Genomic DNA, 20,550 nt, shown 5'->3' with positions numbered 1-20,550 from the left:
CCCCACTTTGGGGCGAAAATGACAGTATTCACAAAGTATTATTGTTGAATCCGGTAACTGGATTAAAGGGGTGGCCCCGCCTTTACTAAGTAATGGTCTATCCTCAGGATAGGCCACCGCTGATTGGCAGGACTCCCACTGATCAACTGTTCATGTGTAGCTTGGTCGCTGAAAGACAGAGACGGGAATATACAGCACCATCAACCTTGTGGTGGAGGGAGCTCATGACAGTGCTACGCCCATTGACTTCAATGGGAGCAGCGCAGAGTTTTGCTGGCCCCTAACCAGGCCTGATCTGCATGACGTCTGCTATCAGCATTCAAGGCTGCCTGACTGCGCAGGCGCAGCCGGCCTGGCTAGGGGGTAAGATAGTATTCTATGCTCTGACAGTGCTAGCGAGAGATTCTTTCTCCCGCATGCGCTGTGGTTATGAAGCACACGAAGCAGGCCGTGAACTTATCATCACTGATGACCTACACGTTCATTGTGGGCTGTAACCAGGCTAGCATCACGTGCACTAGTACGGCACATAATCCAGGAAGCCCCAGCAGCATATCATTCGAACTGGGAGCTCAGTGCTGGCCCGGTAGGCAACTTTTAAAGGGGGGAGGAGGGGGGCATGAAATAAAAGAAAAACTTGGAATACCCCTTTAATCTATTCTTTAGATTAGATTAAGTTAAAGATCTTAAAGTGACACTCAAGTTCTAGAAAAAAAAACTCACATAAACTGGGGAACGAACAGAGCACTTACCTGGTGCCATTCTTTTCATCTTTTCAGTTGCAGATCTGCTCATTCTCAGGCTTTTCTTCTGCCATCCAGATGGCCCCATCTCTTCTCGGACTATCTGATACACACTGTGCATTTGGTAGTCTGAGATACTTCCTACTTGCCCAGCCCTGCTCTTGGATTGGCCATCTCTGTTCACGTGAGCAAGTGCTGGCCAATCAGATGGTAGCAGAAAGTGTCTTGAGCCACCAAAGTTTGAGATGAATGGCGGCCATCTTGGATGACAGAAAAGGAGCCCCGGAATTGGCGGATCTGCGGCTAAAAATATGAAAACGAGGTCACCATGTAAAGTCTGCTATTTGTTCCCCAGTGAATAGGATATTTTTTTTTTCTTGAACCGGAAGGTTGCTTTCATTTATCTTTGTACTGCAATGGGTCAAGGACTTCAAGTAAATCTTTAGACATTTGAGCATAATACACCTTACATCATTGGTCACCATGATAGCAGTGAGCAGAATGACTAGAACCTAATGTCAAACAGTTCAGCCATTTCTCATTGACAGTAGATTTTTTTTCCGCAATGCCTACTTTTTTTTTTTTTTTACATAATGAGTACTTAGCGCTGTTCAAAACGTAGGAGGAATGGAAGTCACATTGTCTGAATGCATTAGCAATGTCTGGAGTGCGCTCATGACCTGCTCTGTAGTGAAGACCTGCCTTGAAACGCGTTTGTGTCTCTACGTCATAAATGAGTGGGAGCCGGGGAATTCTGTATTGCTGCCCAACATTTTAAGTGGTCTTAAAGGAACATTCTTTCCATTGCCTATAAGGTTTCTGATATTGAGTGATCAGTAACCCCTGATTTCTTTTAAAGGGGTTATCCTATGATGTAAAAATGAAAATATGATATCATATAGTGCACGACCGTCTCTTTCTAACAAACTTAGAACCAGCCCAGTACCTCACATGGATCCAGAGATCTCCCCATTCATTGCTGCTATTGTTCTGCTAGATTTAGCAGCTTAGGAGGCGTGTCCTTTCTGCTGCAGCTGGTGGCAGTTGAAGGATAAAACTGAGCATGTGCTTCCATCTCAGTGAGCAGGACAGAGGAATTAGAAAAAGCGTAAACAGCAGGTGGCGCTATACAGATAGATTTTATTGAATAACTCAGTGGCTTTAATACATATTTAATAACATGTAACTACAAAAGTATTCAGATCCAGGTGCTGTTTTGAAAAAGTGTAGAATATTTTTTGTGGGACAACCCCTTTAAGTGATGTGACCAAGAACATTGTGCAGCCTATGGGTTGTGTTATTTGTTTGTTTTGCAGATTTGCTTGTACAGTAAGTCATTTACTGCGGATGTTCTTCTGAATCTTTTTCAATAGCGTATTTTTATTTCATCTGATGATTTTAAGAAAGTGGAGAAATTTCAAGACATCCCTACATTATCATTTTTTGTCTTGATTAGAAATCTCCTACTGTTTTGTGTCTAGAGCTCCAATGCAGACATATATGTTGCCATGGTTACAGACTACCAACAACTCCTGTGTAGTCTGATCATGCAGCCATGAGTTACTCCCTATAATCTGTCCCCTACTTATGACTACCACATATTTGAAAAGTTAGGAGTGTGACTGCAGGATCAGACTACACAGGGGTTGTTTGTAGTCTGTAACCATAGAGATGCATAGGTCTTCATAGAAGCTGTGACACAAAACAGTAGCAGGAATTTGTAGGAAAGTTGAGCGTGACCAAAAGAAAAAAACTTTGGGGGGTCATTTATCAAACTGGTGTAAAGTAGAACTGGCTTAGTTGCCCATAGCAACTAATCAGATTCTACTTTTCATTTTGGACAGCTCATTTGAAAAATGAAAGGAGGAATCTGATTGGTTGCTATGGGCAACTAAGCCAGTTCTACTTTACACTAGTTTGATAAATGACCCTCTTTGATTGTAGATGAGTTGCAGTTTATAAAAATTAAAAATCTTATGTTAACCTATGTGTCTCTATGGTTACAGAGTACAAACACCCCCTGTGTAATCTGATCCTGCAGTCACACTCCTTTCTATCTGTTCTCAACTTGCTGATAACCTTTCAAATATGTGGTAGTCATAAGTAGGGGACAGACTGAAGGGAGTAACTCATGACGGCTGGATCAGACTACACAGGAGTTGTTTGTAGTCTGTAACCATGGCGACAGGTCTGCATTGGAGCTTTAGACACAAAACAGTAGGATATTTTTAATCAAAACCGTTTGCAGAGTTGCTTCATTTGTTATCTTGGTATATTTTTTAAAGGGGTTATCCCATGATTAATGTAAGAAATGAAAATCAGACATCATATAGTCCATGACAACCAGCCCTGTACCTCACACGGAACCAGAGATCTCCCCATTCATTGCTCTGCTAGATTTAAAGCTGGCAGCTCAAGGGGAGTGTCTTTTCTGCTGCAGCTCTGGGGGCGTGTCTCCGCTCTCCCTATCACAGCTCAGGAGGCAGTTGAAGGATGAAACTGAGCAGTCGGACAAAGAAATAAGAAAAAACAAACAGCAGGTGGCGCCATACAGATCGATTTTTTTTAATAAGGCCTCTTTCACACGGCCTCTTTTTTTTTCCGTCTACGGGCCGTTTTTTGCATTCCATTCATTTCAATGGTTCCGCAAAATAAAAAAATAAAAAAGTACTCCGTATGCATTCCATTTCCGTATTTCTGTTTTTCCATTTTTCCGTTCCGTAGAGAGATAGAACATGTCCTATAATTGCCCGCAAATGACGTTCCGTGGCTCCATTTAAGTCAATGGGTCCGCAAAAAAAAACGGAACACATACGGAAATGCATCCGTATGTCTTCCGTATCCGTTCCATTTTTGCGGACCCATCTATTGAAAATGTTATGCCCAGCCCAATTTTTTCTATGTAATTACTGTATACTGTATATGCCATACAGAAAAACGGAACAGAAACGGGAAAACAACGGAAACAAAAAACGGAACAACGGATCCGTGAAAAACGGTCCGCAAAACACTGAAAAAGCCATACGGTCGTGTGAAAGAGGCCTAACTCAGTGGCTATGCTAATTTTTAGTTACATGCAATAACAAAAGTATGCAGATCCAGGTGCTGGTTTGAAAACTGTAGAATATTATTCTTGGGACAACCCCTTTAAGTAATTTGGACCAAGCATGCTTATTACCTGGAGTTAATTTCCTTCGCTCATTGTTACCCACTGCTAAGTAATGCAATTCTCACCCTCCAAGATAAATAAGGGAAGTGATCTGACAATTCTTTTGAGCACATTTCTAGCCCTGAAAATGTATTAGCATTAAATAAATAGAATATCTTCAGTACTTCACCAGTAACTACTATAGTGCTGCCCCCTATAGACAACAAAGTAGATGTTACCTAAGTGTTTGCTTTTAAACCACACCTTTAGGCCTCATTCACACGTCCGTGTGCCGGCTGTGCCCATGCTGCGGACCGCAAATCGCGGTCTGCAATGCACAGGCGCCGACCGCAATCTGTGCGCGGTCTACAGACGTGAACCCATTCACACTGACGGTCCGCAAAAAAATGCACGAAAACTCACGGAAGCACTCTGGGCTTCCAATCTGTGTCTCTGTTCCACACCGCATCTTCCGGTGTTTGGACCAGGCAGCGAAAACGTCATCACTGCCTGGCTCTATCAATCACAGCGCAGAGGGCGTGGCAGTTGCAGGGAGGTGTAATGGCCACGCCCCTGTTGCTCCTAGAGGCTCATTTGCATATATTAAAACATCATTATTTTTCAGCAATGCGGGCACATATGAACATGGGACCAACACAGATGTCTTCAGCTGCCAAGTGCACATGTAACAAACAGGTCAGCCAGTGTCATAGGTACAAAACTGCTGACAGATGCCGTTTAACCACCTCCGGACCGCCTAACGCAGGATTGCGTTCCGGAGGTGGCAGCGCTGCGCAGAGTCACGCATATACGCGTCATCTCGCGAGACGCGAGATTTCGCTCCAAGCCGGCCCGCGCATGCGCATCGCGGGCCGGCAAAATTCAAAGAACAAGTTCGTCACCAGCCTGCCAGCAACGATCATTGGCTGGCAGGCTGGCGATTTTCAAAAAATCCAATCCAAAGTCATATAACAGATCATATTAGTAAATATGATCTGTTATATGGCTTGTCTGCTCCTGTGCTGGTCCTTTTCGTCGGTTGGATCCAGCACAGGAGCAGACTGAACTGTGAGTACACCAAACACTACACCTTAGCCCCAGATCACCCACCTGCACCCCAATTAACCCTTTGATCACCCCTTTGATCGCCCCTGTCAATCACTAGTGAAAGGAAAAAAAGTGATCAGTGTAAACTGTCACTTTTTTTTTTTCACTGGTATTGGCTGTTAGGTTTTAGGGATAGTTTAGGCCCCTTGGTTAGGTAGTTAGCGTCAGTTAGCGCCCACCCCACCGCACCGCAGTCACTTTTATTCGCTGTTTAGCGTATCGCTAATCAGCATTTGTACTTTTATAGTATCTGTAAGTGATCAAAACTGATCACGGTCAGATCTATAATAGTATTAGTGTCACCTTAGCTCGCCCTCCACCCAAAACGCAGTGTTTGCCCGATCAGGCCTGATCGGTCGCCCACACGTGCGTTCACCCACGCCCGCCCCACCGCAGTGACAAAAAATTATTATTTTTTGATCACTGCACATTCATTTTACACGCACTGCGGCGATAAAAAAATCAGTTTTGATATTTTTTATCAACCGCAGCAGCCTCCGGTACTTCGCTAGCCTCCCCTTTGTAAGACAGGTTTGCTTTTTTTCTTGGGTAGTCTCAGGGAATACCCCTAAATTTAGTAGTCCAAAATGTCAAACAGGGGGTATTCTTCTGAAGAGGCCTACAGGATTCTGACCCAGTCGGATGAGGAGTGGGAACCCTCATCTGACGAATCTAGCGGGTCAGAATATGAACCTGTGGAAAGCAGTGGCTCTCTGACCCAAAGTTCGGACGAGGAGGTGGAGGTCCCTGGCAGCACCAGGCGTACCCGGCCCCATGTCGCTAGACCACAGGTTACGCAGGATCCGCTTCAAGAGCAGCAGAGTGGGGCTGTCGCTGCCGGATCACGTGGTGAGGCATACACCAGCAGCGCAGCCCTTCCTGGACCTAGTACCAGCACTGCCGTACAACCTGGTGAAGTAGCGAGCACCAGAAGGGCAGTTGAAGCTGGTACGGTGGCACGTGCAATAGTTACCCCGTCGCAGCCACCGCAAAGACGGGCCCGTAGAGCCCCTAGAGTCCCTGAGGTGCTGGCAAATCCTGATTGGCAGTCACCAACTTCAGCCGCACCAGTAGTTCCCCCTTTCACCGCCCAGTCTGGAGTTCGGGTTGAGACGGCTCAAATCGGTTCGGCCCTGGGATTTTTTTAGCTGTTCTTGACTGCGGAGCTCTTGGACTTAGTCGTGGCAGAGACCAACCAGTATGCCACACAATTTATAACCGCTAACCCGGGAAGCTATTATGCCCAGCCTTTCCGGTGGAAACCAGTCCAAGTTTCCGAGCTTAAAATTTTTTTGGGCCTTCTCCTCAACATGGGCCTGACAAAAAAGCATGAATTGCGGTCATATTGGTCAACGCACCCAATTCATCACATGCCCATGTTCTCTGCTGCTATGTCCAGGACACGATTTGAGACCATCCTACGTTTTCTGCATTTTAGCGACAATACCACCTCCCGTCCCAGAGGCCACCCTGCTTTTGACCGGCTCCACAAAATTCGGCCCCTCATAGACCATTTCAACCTGAAATTTGCAGATTTGTATACCCCTGAGCAAAACATCTGCGTAGACGAGTCCCTAATACATTTTACCGGGCGCCTTGGCTTCAAACAATACATCCCAAGCAAGCGTGCCCGGTATGGGGTCAAATTGTATAAGCTCTGTGAAAGGGCCACAGGCTATACCCACAAATTTCGGATCTATGAGGGAAAAGATCAGACCCTGGAGCCGGTCGGTTGCCCTGACTACCTGGGGAGCAGTGGGAAGACAGTCTGGGACTTGGTGTCACCCTTATTCGGCAAGGGGTACCATCTTTATGTGGACAATTTCTACACAAGTGTGGCCCTCTTTAGGCATTTGTTTCTAGAACGGATTTGCGCCTGTGGCACCATGCGAACTAGTCGCGTGGGCTTCCCCCAACGGCTTGTAACCACCCGTCTTGCAAGGGGGCAGAGGGCTGCCTTGTGTAACGAAGAACTGCTCGCGGTGAAATGGAGAGACAAGCGTGACGTTTACATGCTCTCCTCCATTCACGCAGACACGACAATCCAAATTGAGCGAGCAACCCGTGTCATTGAAAAGCCCCTCTGTGTCCACGACTATAATGCGCTCATGGGAGGGGTGGACTTCAATGACCAGATGTTGTCTCCGTATTTAGTTTCCCGCAGAACCAGACGCTGGTATAAGAAGGTGTCTGTATATTTAATTCAATTGGCGCTCTACAATAGTTTTGTTCTCTACAGTAAGGCTGGGAGAACAGGATCCTTCCTCAAATTCCAGGAAGAGATCATCGAGAACCTCCTTTACCCAGGAGGTTCCGTGGCCCCATCCACCAGTGTAGTTAGCCGTCTACACGAGCGACATTTCCCCAGTGTCGTTCCTGGTACCTCAACCCAACCGTCACCCCGAAAAAGATGTCGTGTCTGTAGCAGGAGTGGAATAAGGCGTGACACCCGCTATTTCTGTCCTGACTGTGCTGACCACCCTGCCCTATGCTATGGAGAGTGTTTCCGGAAGTACCACACACAGGTACACTTAGCATAGGGATCACATCTCACCAGGACAGGCACACAGGGCTATTAGGGCCCATTCACTCACAGCTGCTGCAAACCTCTCCTTTCACCTGGGATAAAGTGCATAATGTACTTCGCCACATCTTTGGGCGATTTGCGCTTTGCACATTGTCCCATGGGGAAGGAGAGGTTTGTTCTATAAAAGGTAAAAAAAACTAAACAAAAAAAAAAATACCGGTAAGTAAAAAAGTTAAATGTTCAGTTAAAAAAGTTTAAAAAAAGTTTCTATGTTCTGTTCAACAGTTAATAAAGTTATTGCTTTGCGGCCTGGTTTTTTCTTTTTTGTTTTGTTTTTTTTACCTTTCAGGTGGACCAACCGATCGACTAGCTGCAGCACTGATGTGCATTCGGACAGAAGCATTGCGCTGCTGTCAGATTACACGCAAGTCGGTGTATGCGGCGCTGCAAGACGAGATTTCTCCTCTGCAGTAAAAGATACGTTTGCCGAGGCATATGAGCTGAGGAGGTGGCGGTGTTCATATACTTTGGCAAACACTTTGTATATATAAAAAAAAAAATCCCGGCAATGATTTATTCATCCACATCGATTGATGTGAATGGAGAAATCTGGTTTGCCAGGGCATACGAGCTGAAGTGGGTATGGATGTTGGGCGGAGCTCCTATGTCCTGGCAGACGCCTTTCCCCTCCTTTTTCTTTTTTTGGCAGAGATTTTTTCATCCACATTGATCGATGCGAATGAAGAAATCTGTGCCGTTCATTTTTTTCTTTCAGCCCAGAGGCTGAACGGAAAAAAAAAATCTCATTACCCGTATGCTCAATATAAGGAGAATAGCAGAAACTCCTAATGCTGGGCATACATGTAATGATTGCGGAGACCCTCAAATGCCAGGGCAGTACAAACACCCCACAAATAACACCATTTTGGAAAGAAGACACCCCAAGGTATTCGCTGAGGGGCATATTGAGTCCATGAAAGATTGAAATTTTTGTCCCAAGTTAGCGGAAAGGGAGACTTTGTGAGAACAAAATCAAAAAAATCAATTTCCGCTAACTTGTGCCAAATTTTTTTTTTTTCAATGAACTCGCCATGCCCCTCATTGAATACCTTGGGGTGTCTTCTTTCCAAAATGGGGTCACATGTGGGGTATTTATACTGCCCTGGAATTTTAGGGGCCCCAAAGCGTGAGAAGAAGTCTGGTATCCAAATGTCTAAAAATGCCCTCCTAAAAGGAATTTGGGCACCTTTGCCCACCTAGGCTGCAAAAAAGTGTCACACATGTGGTATCTCCGTATTCAGCAGAAGTTGGGGAATATGTTTTGGGGTGTCATTTTACATATACCCATGCTGGGTGAGATAAATATCTTGGTCAAATGCCAACTTTGTATAAAAAAAATGGGAAAAGTTGTCTTTTGCCAAGATATTTCTCTCACCCAGCATGGGTATATGTAAAAAGACACCCCAAAACACATTCCCCACCTTCTCCTGAGTACGGAGATACCAGATGTGTGACACTTTTTTGCAGCCTAGGTGGGCAAAGGGGTCCACATTCCAAAGAGCACCTTTCGGATTTCACAGGTCATTTACCTACTTACCAGACATTAGGGCCCCTGGAAAATGCCAGGGCAGTATAACTACCCCACAAGTGACCCCATTTTGGAAAGAAGACACCCCAAGGTATTCCGTGAGGGGCATGGCAAGTTCCTAGAATTTTTTATTTTTTGTCACAAGTTAGTGGAAAATGATGATTTTTTTTTTTTTTTTTTTCATACAAAGTCTCATATTCCACTAACTTGTGACAAAAAATAAAAATTTCCATGAACTCACTATGCCTATCAGCGAATACCTTGGGGTCTCTTCTTTCCAAAATGGGGTCACTTGTGGGGTAGTTATACTGCCCTGGCATTCTAGGGGCCCAAATGTGTGGTAAGGAGTTTGAAATCAAATTCAGTAAAAAATGACCTATGAAATCCAAAAGGTGCTCTTTGGAATGTGGGCCCCTTTGCCCACCTAGGCTGCAAAAAAGTGTCACACATCTGGTATCCCCGTACTCAGGAGAAGTTGAGGAATGTGTTTTGGGGTGTCTTTTTACATATACCCATGCTGGGTGAGATAAATATCTTGGTCAAATGCCAACTTTGTATAAAAAAATGGGAAAAGTTGTCTTTTGCCAAGATATTTCTCTCACCCAGCATGGGTATATGTAAAATGACACCCCAAAACACATTCCCCACCTTCTCCTGAGTACGGAGATACCAGATGTGTGACACTTTTTTGCAGCCTAGGTGGGCAAAGGGGCCCATATTCCAAAGAGCACCTTTCGGATTTGACAGGTCATTTTTTTCAGAATTTGATTTCAAACTCCTTACCACACATTTGGGCCCCTAGAATGCCAGGGCAGTATAACTACCCCACAAGTGACCCCATTTTGGAAAGAAGACACCCCAAGGTATTCCGTGAGGGGCATGGCAAGTTCCTAGAATTTTTTATTTTTTGTCACAAGTTAGTGGAAAATGATGATTTTTTTTTTTTATTTTTTTTTCATACAAAGTCTCATATTCCACTAACTTGTGACAAAAAATAAAAATTTCCATGAACTCACTATGCCCATCAGCGAATACCTTGGGGTGTCTTCTTTCCAAAATGGGGTCACTTGTGGGGTAGTTATACTGCCCTGGCATTCTAGGGGCCCAAATGTGTGGTAAGGAGTTTGAAATCAAATTCTGAAAAAAATGACCTGTCAAATCCGAAAGGTGCTCTTTGGAATATGGGCCCCTTTGCCCACCTAGGCTGCAAAAAAGTGTCACACATCTGGTATCTCCGTACTCAGGAGAAGGTGGGGAATGTGTTTTGGGGTGTCATTTTACATATACCCATGCTGGGTGAGAGAAATATCTTGGCAAAAGACAACTTTTCCCATTTTTTTATACAAAGTTGGCATTTGACCAAGATATTTATCTCACCCAGCATGGGTATATGTAAAAAGACACCCCAAAACACATTCCTCAACTTCTCCTGAGTACGGGGATACCAGATGTGTGACACTTTTTTGCAGCCTAGGTGGGCAAAGGGGCCCACATTCCAAAGAGCACCTTTTGGATTTCATAGGTCATTTTTTACTGAATTTGATTTCAAACTCCTTACCACACATTTGGGCCCCTAGAATGCCAGGGCAGTATAACTACCCCACAAGTGACCCCATTTTGGAAAGAAGAGACCCCAAGGTATTCGCTGATGGGCATAGTGAGTTCATGGAAGTTTTTATTTTTTGTCACAAGTTAGTGGAATATGAGACTTTGTATGAAAAAAAAAAAAAAAAAAAAAATCATAATTTTCCACTAACTTGTGACAAAAAATAAAAAATTCTAGGAACTCGCCATGCCCCTCACGGAATACCTTGGGGTGTCTTCTTTCCAAAATGGGGTCACTTGTGGGGTAGTTATACTGCCCTGTCATTCTAGGGGCCCAAATGTGTGGTAAGGAGTTTGAAATCAAATTCTGAAAAAAATGACCTGTCAAATCCGAAAGGTGCTCTTTGGAATATGGGCCCCTTTGCCCACCTAGGCTGCAAAAAAGTGTCACACATCTGGTATCTCCGTACTCAGGAGAAGGTGGGGAATGTGTTTTGGGGTGTCATTTTATATATACCCATGCTGGGTGAGATAAATATCTTGGTGAAATGCCAACTTTGTATAAAAAAATGGGAAAAGTTGTCTTTTGCCAAGATATTTCTCTCACCCAGCATGGGTATATATAAAATGACACCCCAAAACACATTCCCCACCTTCTCCTGAGTACGGAGATACCAGATGTGTGACACTTTTTTGCAGCCTAGGTGGGCAAAGGGGCCCATATTCCAAAGAGCACCTTTCGGATTTGACAGGTCATTTTTTTCAGAATTTGATTTCAAACTCCTTACCACACATTTGGGCCCCTAGAATGCCAGGGCAGTATAACTACCCCACAAGTGACCCCATTTTGGAAAGAAGAGACCCCAAGGTATTTCGTTATGGGCATAGTGAGTTCATAGAAGTTTTTATTTTTTGTCACAGGTTAGTGGAATATGAGACTTTGTAAGAAAAAAAAAAAAAAAAAAAAAAATCATCATTTTCCGCTAACTTGTGACAAAAAATAAAAAGTTCTATGAACTCACTATGCCCATCAGCGAATACCTTAGGGTGTGTACTTTCCGAAATGGGGTCATTTGTGGGGTGTTTGTACTGTCTGGGCATTGCAGAACCTCAGGAAACATGACAGGTGCTCAGAAAGTCAGAGCTGCTTCAAAAAGCGGAAATTCACATTTTTGTACCATAGTTTGTAAACGCTATAACTTTTACCCAAACCATTTTTTTTTTACCCAAACATTTTTTTTTTATCAAAGACATGTAGAACTATAAATTTAGAGCAAAATTTCTATATGGATCTCGTTTTTTTTGCAAAATTTTACAACTGAAAGTGAAAAATGTCATTTTTTTGCAAAAAAATCGTTAAATTTCGATTAATAACAAAAAAAGTAAAAATGTCAGCAGCAATGAAATACCACCAAATGAAAGCTCTATTAGTGAGAAGAAAAGGAGGTAAAATTCATTTGGGTGGTAAGTTGCATGACCGAGCAATAAACGGTGAAAGTAGTGTAGGTCAGAAGTGTAAAAAGTGGCCTGGTCTTTCAGGGTGTTTAAGCACTGGGGGCTGAGGTGGTTAAAGCGAACCTTTCACCTCATTTTCACTTTTTAAACTAGCCACAGTACCTTATAGATTATATTGAATGTGTTGTTATCCATGTTAGTGCCGCTTTCCTGCGCTTTTTATTCATAAAAAAACCGTCTTATAAAGTTCTGATTTCTGCTCCAACAGTCAGGCAACAAGTCAAGGGGGTAGCCCTTCCCTCTCCTCTGGCCGTACCTCCCCTGCCCTAACGCCGCCTCTATGCTTTGTGATTGACAGCCGGCTCAGTCGCCGGGACGGCGCTTCTGAATCCTGCACATGCGCCGTCCTCCTCATTCGCCGCGCGATCCCGTCTTTCTGGCGGACAGAAGTGTGACCATGTAACAGGATCGCGCATGCGCCGTACGCGATGCCTGCCTGTCTGCTCTCCCTCCCGTGCGCGCGCTCCACTATCTTCAGGCTCCAAGTGCCCCACGTGATCACTGTAGACTTGCCGCAGATTGCAAGCCAGTAATCATCGTGAGCGCCAGAAAGACGGGATCGCGCGGCGAATGAGGAGGACGGCGCATGCGCAGGATTCAGAAGCGCCGTCCCGGCGACTGAGCCGGCTGTCAATCACAAAGCATAGAGGCGGCGTTAGGGCAGGGGAGGTACGGCCAGAGGAGAGGGAAGGGCTACCCCCTTGACTTGTTGCCTGACTGTTGGAGCAGAAATCAGAACTTTATAAGACGGTTTTTTTATGAATAAAAAGCGCAGGAAAGCGGCACTAACATGGATAACAACACATTCAATATAATCTATAAGGTACTGTGGCTAGTTTATAAAGTGAAAATGAGGTGAAAGGTTCGCTTTAAGTACACCTAGAATTCATTATTTTAATAGGACAGCAATAAATTCAGTATGGGAACCCACATACGATCCAGTGTTTTCTCATTGCATTTCCTCGTCTAGCCTTAGCGGTTATATTATTTTAGTGGCTGCCATGATGATCAATGTCTCCGATGCCCTGGTATTGCAGAGTCAAGTGTTCTGATTTGCCGTATATTAGTGTATGTTTTTCAGATTTATAGTTTATCAGTAACATTAATTTCAGCCTCTGCTTGGCTCAGTTTGTGAAAGTGGTTTTGTACTACCTTACTGGGAATTATATGCTGTATGTGTCTATATTGTGGAGATTTGGCTCAATGGTCGGAAGTTAAGTCAGGATTTATAGAGACACAGACAGACTTCAAATTTCCAAAGCTTGGGTCCTTTCTGGCGTTTAGGCCTGTTTCACACAGGCGATACAGATACGGATTGCACGCAGGTTCATTCAGTTTTGTCTGCAATTGCGTTCAGTGTTTTAGCTTTTTCCGCGGGGGTGCAATCCGTTTTTGATGCGTTTTTTTAAGAGCGTGAAAAAACCCCTGAAGAATAACACGCAAAATCTCCTAGCAATCATCAGTGGAGAATGCATTGCATCCGGATGCAATGCATTTTTCACTGAAGCCCCATTCACTTCTATGGAACCAGAGCTACGTGGAAAACACAGACTATAGAACAGGCTGCGATTTCCTGAATGCAGAAATGATGCGTGAAAAAACAGACCCATGTACACAGACCCATAGAAATAAATGGGTCAGGATTCAGTCCGGACGCACCCAGACGGGTGAAAGAGGCCTTATTGGCAGCGTAAATACAGGCAACGAGTATAAGGTCTCTTTCACATGAGTGAGTTTTCCATCCGGGTGCAATACGTGAAGCATTAGCCTCTTTTACACAAACGATTGTGTCTGGATCTGTTCAGGAAAAAACCGACGGTTTTGCACGCAAGTGCAGTCAGTCTCGTCTGCGATTGGGTTTAGTGTTTCAGTTTTTCTTTTCTGTGCTGGTGCAATCGGTTTTTGATGCGTTTTTGACACACAGGAAAAAACTGAAGAATTACACACTACATCTCCTAGCAACCATCAGCAAAAAACGCGTTCCATCCAGATGCAATCCATTTTTCACTGAGGCCCCATTCGCTTCTATGGAACCAGAGCTACATGTAAAAAAAACGCAGAATATAGAACATGCTGTGATTTTTTTTTTTTTTTTTCCTGAACGCAGAAATGATGCGTGACCCATTAAAATGAATGGTTCAGAATTCAGCCCAGATGCTATGCGTTTGCGTTCTGCGGTCAGGAAAAATCTCAGCATGTTCTATACTCTGCATTTTTCACTCAACCCTGGTTTTATAGAAGTGAATGGTGCTTGCATGAAAAACGGATTGCATCCGCATGCAATGCGTTTTTTTTTACTGATGTTGAGTGTTATTCTTCAGTTTTTTTCTCACACGCGTGAAAGACGCATCATAAACGGTTTGCACCCGCGCAGAAAAAACTGAAGCATTGAAAGCAATCACAGACAAGACTGATTGAACTTGCCTGCAAAACCATCAGTTTTTTCCTGAACAGATCCTGACACAATCTGTATCGTTCATGCGAAAGAGGCCTCAAGGTTGTAAGATACAAAGTAACACAAAAGATGAACAAAATCCTGCTCACAAAGCACTAGCTAAGGCTACTTTCACACTAGCGTTCCGGTGTCCGCTCGTGCGCACCGTTTGAAGGGGCTCACGAGCGGCCCCGAACTCATCCGTCTGGCCCTAATGCATTCTCAGTGGAGGCGGATCCACTGAGAATGCATCCGCCTGCCAGCGCTCAGCCTCCGCTCCGCTCAGTGAGCGGACACCTGAACGCTGCTTGCAGCGTTCGGGTGTCCGCCTGGCCGTGCGGAGGCGAGCGGATCCGTCCAGACTTACAATGTAAGTCAATGGGGACGGATCCGCTTGAAGATGACACTATATGGCTCAATCTTCAAGCGGATCCGTTCCCCATTGACTTTCAATGTAAAGTCTGAACGGATCCGCTCAGACAACTTTCACACTTAGAAAATTTTCTAAGTTTTAATGCAGACGCATCCGTTCTGAACGGATGCGAACGTCTGCATTATCGGAGCGGATCCGTCTGATGAAACATCAGACGGATCCGCTCCGAACGCTAGTGTGAAAGTAGCCTAAACAGTATATATTCCCTCTCTACAAACAATAAACAGCAACCTGCACTTTGTGAGCGGCCTCCATGCTCTGTCCAGAGACAGACTTCCCAGTGTAGCTTGGGTTTTTAAATAGGCCTCAGTGCAGCAGCGTTAGCTAATGAGGCCAATGCAGAGGACCATGGGAGCAGAACTAGGACTGGAGGCTGCTTACCTCTCAGAACACTGCTTTAAGGCTACGTCTACACGACGACATTTGTCACGCGACATTTTGTTGCACTAATGTCGCGCGACAATTTTTATAATGGCAGTCTATGGTGTCGCACTGCAACATGCAACATGCTGCGACTGCGATGCAACAGTCGCAGAAAATCCATTCGAGATGGATTTTTCTGCGACTGATGCGTCGCAGTCGCAGCATGTTGCATGTTGCAGTGCGACACCATAGACTGCCATTATAAAAATTGTCGCGCGACATTAGTGCAACAAAATGTTGCGCTACAAATGTTGCAGTGTAGTTGTGCCCTATCTGTCGCGCGACTTATTGTCGTCGAGAAGCGAAAATTTGTTCTCCTACTGCATAGAGACCCTAACCGTCTATAGGTGAGAATCCTAGGTGAAGTGTATACAGCATCTGCCGCCTTTTCAGTCACTGGGGGTCATTTATGAAAATGTATCTTGCACGAACCCCTTTTTGCCCGTGCGATAATATTTTGACGCACAGACGTGTCGCGTTCTACACTAAGGCATGATGAGGTAATGGTAGGGGCGTAATGGGGGCCGGGCCTGTAAACAGGCATACATGTTGGCGACAAACTACCCCATCCAGGGACTGGGGTAGTTTTTCCTCCAGTCGCTCGGACTGCTGAAGGTGCACCTAATTAACGGGGGCTCTGATCCCAGACTTATCCCCTTCTTACTCCACTCACATGAGCATCGAAGCATTTCATGCACTGATGCTCTCCCTTGCCCTACGTTGAATCGTACAGGGCAAGGACTTTTTGTGGAGAGCCGGCTCTCCATGGGTAAGCTAGGTGGAAGCTTCTGCCTAGCAGTGTGCCTGGCGACGTTCAGCTCTGAACCCGGACAACCCATTTAATGACGAGACGCATGCCCCACCATAAATTATGCGCATCTTCTGGCAACAAAGCCAGCGCAAAAGGAGAGTAAAAGACCCAGCATCCAACGATGTCTTAGTAAATGACCCCCACTGTCTCCAGACTTAGCCACTGTGAACCCTTTCTACATAAATTTGACCTAAAACTAGATCAGATTTTCAGTCCTAAAAGTAGATAAAGATAACCAAATCAAACAAATGACTGAAAAGTATTAGACTTTTAGTCATCTAATTATTGAGGAAAACGATCCAATATTGCATGTCTGTGAGTGACAAAAATCTGTGACCCTTTGCTTTCAGTATCTGGTGTGACCTCTTCTACAGCTATGATAGCAACTAAACATTTCTGGTCATTGTTGATTAGTCCTGCACATCGGCTTGGAGGAATTTTAGCCCATTCCTTCATACAAAACAGCTTCGACTGTGTTATGTTGGTGGGTTTCTTCCCATGAACTGCTCATTTCAGGTCCTTCCGCAAACATTTCTGCTGGACTAAGGTCAGGACTAGGGATGGGCGAATCGACATCGGATGAAACATCCAAAGTCGATTTGCATAAAACTTTGCTCTAATACTGTACGGAGCAGGAACTCCGTACAGTATTAGAATGTATTGGCTCCGATGAGCCAAAGTTATTGTGCATAAATTAATTTGTACTGTTAAAAACCATTTCCTGAACTCGGGTTCGGTTCCAAGCAATAACTTCGGCTCATCGGAGCCAATACATTCTAATACTTGCTCCATACAGTATTAGAACAAAGTTTTATGCGAATCGACCGGATGTTTCATCCGAAGTTAATTCTCTCATCCCTAGTCAGAACCAGTGGATTACCTCCAATAAAGGCAAACCATGCAGCTGCTATGGGGCCCTTGGGGTAGGGGGGCTGGCTGTGCATGGAAGGCCCTACGCTCTGCCCCCATCCTGAGTCCCTGTCTGGGGCTTGGGCCCTGCCTTCTGGCTCCGCGCTCATTGCTGTAGAAGAGCTTTCCATGTGCTTGGATCGGGCAGGCCTCCTCCCCAATTCATGTCCAATGGCCGCAGTCACAGCTTGTCCCCTCCCCCGCAGCCTATGGGAGCTCTGTGTCTGTCTGCTGGGCACTGGACTGGCCAATCAGCATTTAGCAGTGCTAGCAGAGACTACTGCTGATTGACTAGCCTGTAGGGTCTATGGCCAGTCTGTCCCTGATGGCATGGTTCTTGAGATAGAAGCTGTTTGGAGCACCACAGCCTCTTCTTAAGCCAGTAACATAATGTTCATGTGTCACATGGCCTAAGCGCCGCTCAGTCCCATTCAAGTGAATGGGGCCGGGCTGCAATACCAAGCACAGCCACTATCAAAAGGATGGCGTTGTGCTTGGTAAGCTGCGAGGAGACTGCAGCCTTCTCTGCCCACTTCTGCTCTCACAACCTACTTGTGTTGCCCCACCTTCTGTCAATTTGGACCCTCCAACATGGGGCCACTTTTAGTTTTTTCCCAGGGCCACTTTAAGTTCCCAGTCCGTCCCTGCCCGCCATGCATGGAGAGTAAGCCATGTTTGGGCTATTTTCGGAAGTCCCAGTGAGTGGGGGTCCAGAGTAGGAGACCTCTCCACTATGACATCCACATGACTCAATGGGCCAGATTTATCATTACACTTACATCTTGCTCCACTTTTACATATGTCCAAAGTCTGATTTATTAATGGTCCTTTAATACTGTGATAAATGTGGTTTGACGGTAGCAGTTTATCCTTCAGTAAGCGGCTTTACAATAGTCGCACGTCTTTACGAAAAAGTCGCATGTTCTATTAAAAAGTAGCATAAGATAAGCATGGTCCTCACTGGAGTGAAATTGCGCAATTTTTTGCGACTTTTTAAATTTTCGCAACAGTAAATCTGTTTTAAAAATTAATTTACATAAGAAAACACACCTACTTTCAGAAAACTGGCGAGCATAGCGCAGAACCAATAAAAGTCGCAAATTTTTGCGCAGTTTTAGTGATTGCGCACAAATTTTCGACTTTTTCACTCCATTATTTTGACTTGAGCTAATGATAAATCTGGCCCAGTATATTTACACCATTAAGTATAATTCTTGCTTTCTGGTGGCTACAGACCTCGCTGACAATCTCTGTCAGGCTGTTTGGACCTCCTGGGAGTTGCAATGCTTCAATAGCTCTGCAATGCTTAAAGCTGCGATGTCTTTACACTGTAGTACAGAGGAGCTCGCGCTATTTGACAGCCATTTTAATGTCCGATTCCAAATCCTATTATAAATTGAATTTTGAAACTTTGCCTAATTTACAGTGAACGCAGCACAGCCTAAGTGTCTCTGCATAAATATGCATTTGCTTGTGGAAATGCTGATCTTTGCCTAACGTAGCCTTCTAAATAGATTACAGTGGTAGACAAGATCTGTGCAATTCCATCAGACTGATTGGAGCTCTGGGAATTAGCTTCTTTTTATAAAATGCTCTGGGCTTTACAGAATTAGGCTCCACATCCTGAGCTAGCACTATTAGAGTAAATGCAGCTGAACAGGAAGAGAAGTGGCACATCTGGTCTGGACCCGGGTGGAAGGGCTCAGGGCCTGTGCGAGCGCAGCAGAGAAGGTGACAACCGGCGAGCGAGGGATGGGTGAGTATGGGTTATTTTTAACTACAGATTAGAAGAACCCCTTTAAATTCTAATACTAAAGTGGAGAGCTTAGGAGCAGTGACCAACAGTAACTGTGATTGGTCGGGGTCGCTGTGGTCTGACCCCTTAGGGTATTTTCACACTTGAGTTTTTCTTTTCTGGCATAGAGTTCCGTCCTAGGGGCTCTATATCGTAAAAGAACTGATCAGTTTTATCCCCATGCATTCTCAATGGAGAGCATTCCGTTCAGGATGTCTTCAGTTCAGTCTTTTTGACTGATCAGGCAAAATATAAAACCGCAGGTTTTATCTCCGGCCCAAAAAACTGAAGACTTGCCTGAATTTTTTTCCATAGGAATGTATTAGTGCCGGATCCGGCATTTAAAATACCGAAATGCCGGATCGTGCGCAGACCAAAAAAATTAAATTTTTTTTTTAAACTGATCCGTTTGTCCGTATGACAAACGGACAGACGGATCCGTTCTTGCAATGCATTTGTGAGACGGATCAGGATCCCGATCAGTCTTAAAATGCAATCAGTTGGCATAGGTTTTGCCGGATCCAGCAGGCAGTTCCGGCGACGGAACTGCCTGCCGGATTCCTCTGCTGCAAGTGTGAAAGTAGTTACCAGTCTAGTGCTTATAGATGCTTCAGGCTAGAATAATCCTTTAATTTAATAATTTATAAAAAAAAATAAAATAAAAAAAAATATATATATATATATATATATATATATATATAAAACAAACAAAACAGTGAGGGAGACTTATCAAGAACGTTGCAGAAAGCCCAGGTCTGTCAGAGGATGTGCCTAGTATATAGTATATGGCATAGTGGATTTCTGGCTTCATTTGCACCAGAAAAAGACATAAATGAAGATAGATTTGTCTCTATGGAGACCATGCCCCCTTCCCGCCCTTGTGACACCCCCTTTTGGAAATGTTCTGAGGGCGGCATTAAAAAGCCATGTCGCATGTTTTTGTGACTTTTTAACACGACTGTCCTGAGAAGACATTGAGATCTACTTTGAACAGGGAAATTCTGTTACAGTGTTCATCTGATCTATCGTACATCATGATATTCATGATCTCAGACAACCTCTGATTTCCAGATTGGGTTCTTTAGAATATGTAAAGACTCTTTACATTTTTGCAAGTTTTTTTTTATTATTCCAATGCATCTTAAAAATTTATAAAATTTGCTCAGTAGCAAACTACAAACAAACCACATACAGTCAGGTCCATAAATATTGTGACATCGACACAATTGTAACGTTTTTGGCTCTATACACCACCACAATGGATTTGAAATGAAACAAACAAGATGAGCTTTAACTGCAGACTGTCAGCTTTAATTTGAGGGTATTTACATCCAAATCAGGTGAACGGTGTAGGAATTACAACAGTTTGCATATGTGACTCCCGCTTGTTAAGGAACCAAAAGTAATGGGACAATTGGCTTCTCAGCTGTTCCATGGCCAGGTGTGTGTTATTCCCTTATTATCCCAATTACAATGAGCAGATAAAAGGTCCAGAGTTCATTTCAAGTCTGCTATTTGCATTTGGAATCTGTTGCTGTCAACTCTCAAGATGAGATCCAAAGAGCTGTCACT

General features: G+C 44.4%; 1 protein-coding gene across 4 annotated transcripts in view; it reads left to right on the top strand.

Annotated features, from left to right (window-relative positions):
* Window positions 1-20,550, top strand: part of OSBPL6 (oxysterol binding protein like 6) — a 284,303-nt gene that overhangs the window by 53,555 nt on the left and 210,198 nt on the right. The window lies entirely within an intron of this gene.

Source organism: Bufo bufo, chromosome 7 (assembly GCF_905171765.1).
Source record: "Bufo bufo chromosome 7, aBufBuf1.1, whole genome shotgun sequence".
NCBI classification, from domain to species: Eukaryota; Metazoa; Chordata; class Amphibia; order Anura; family Bufonidae; genus Bufo; species Bufo bufo.
Note: the sequence above shows the minus strand (reverse complement) of the source record. Positions and strands in the feature narration are given on the sequence as shown.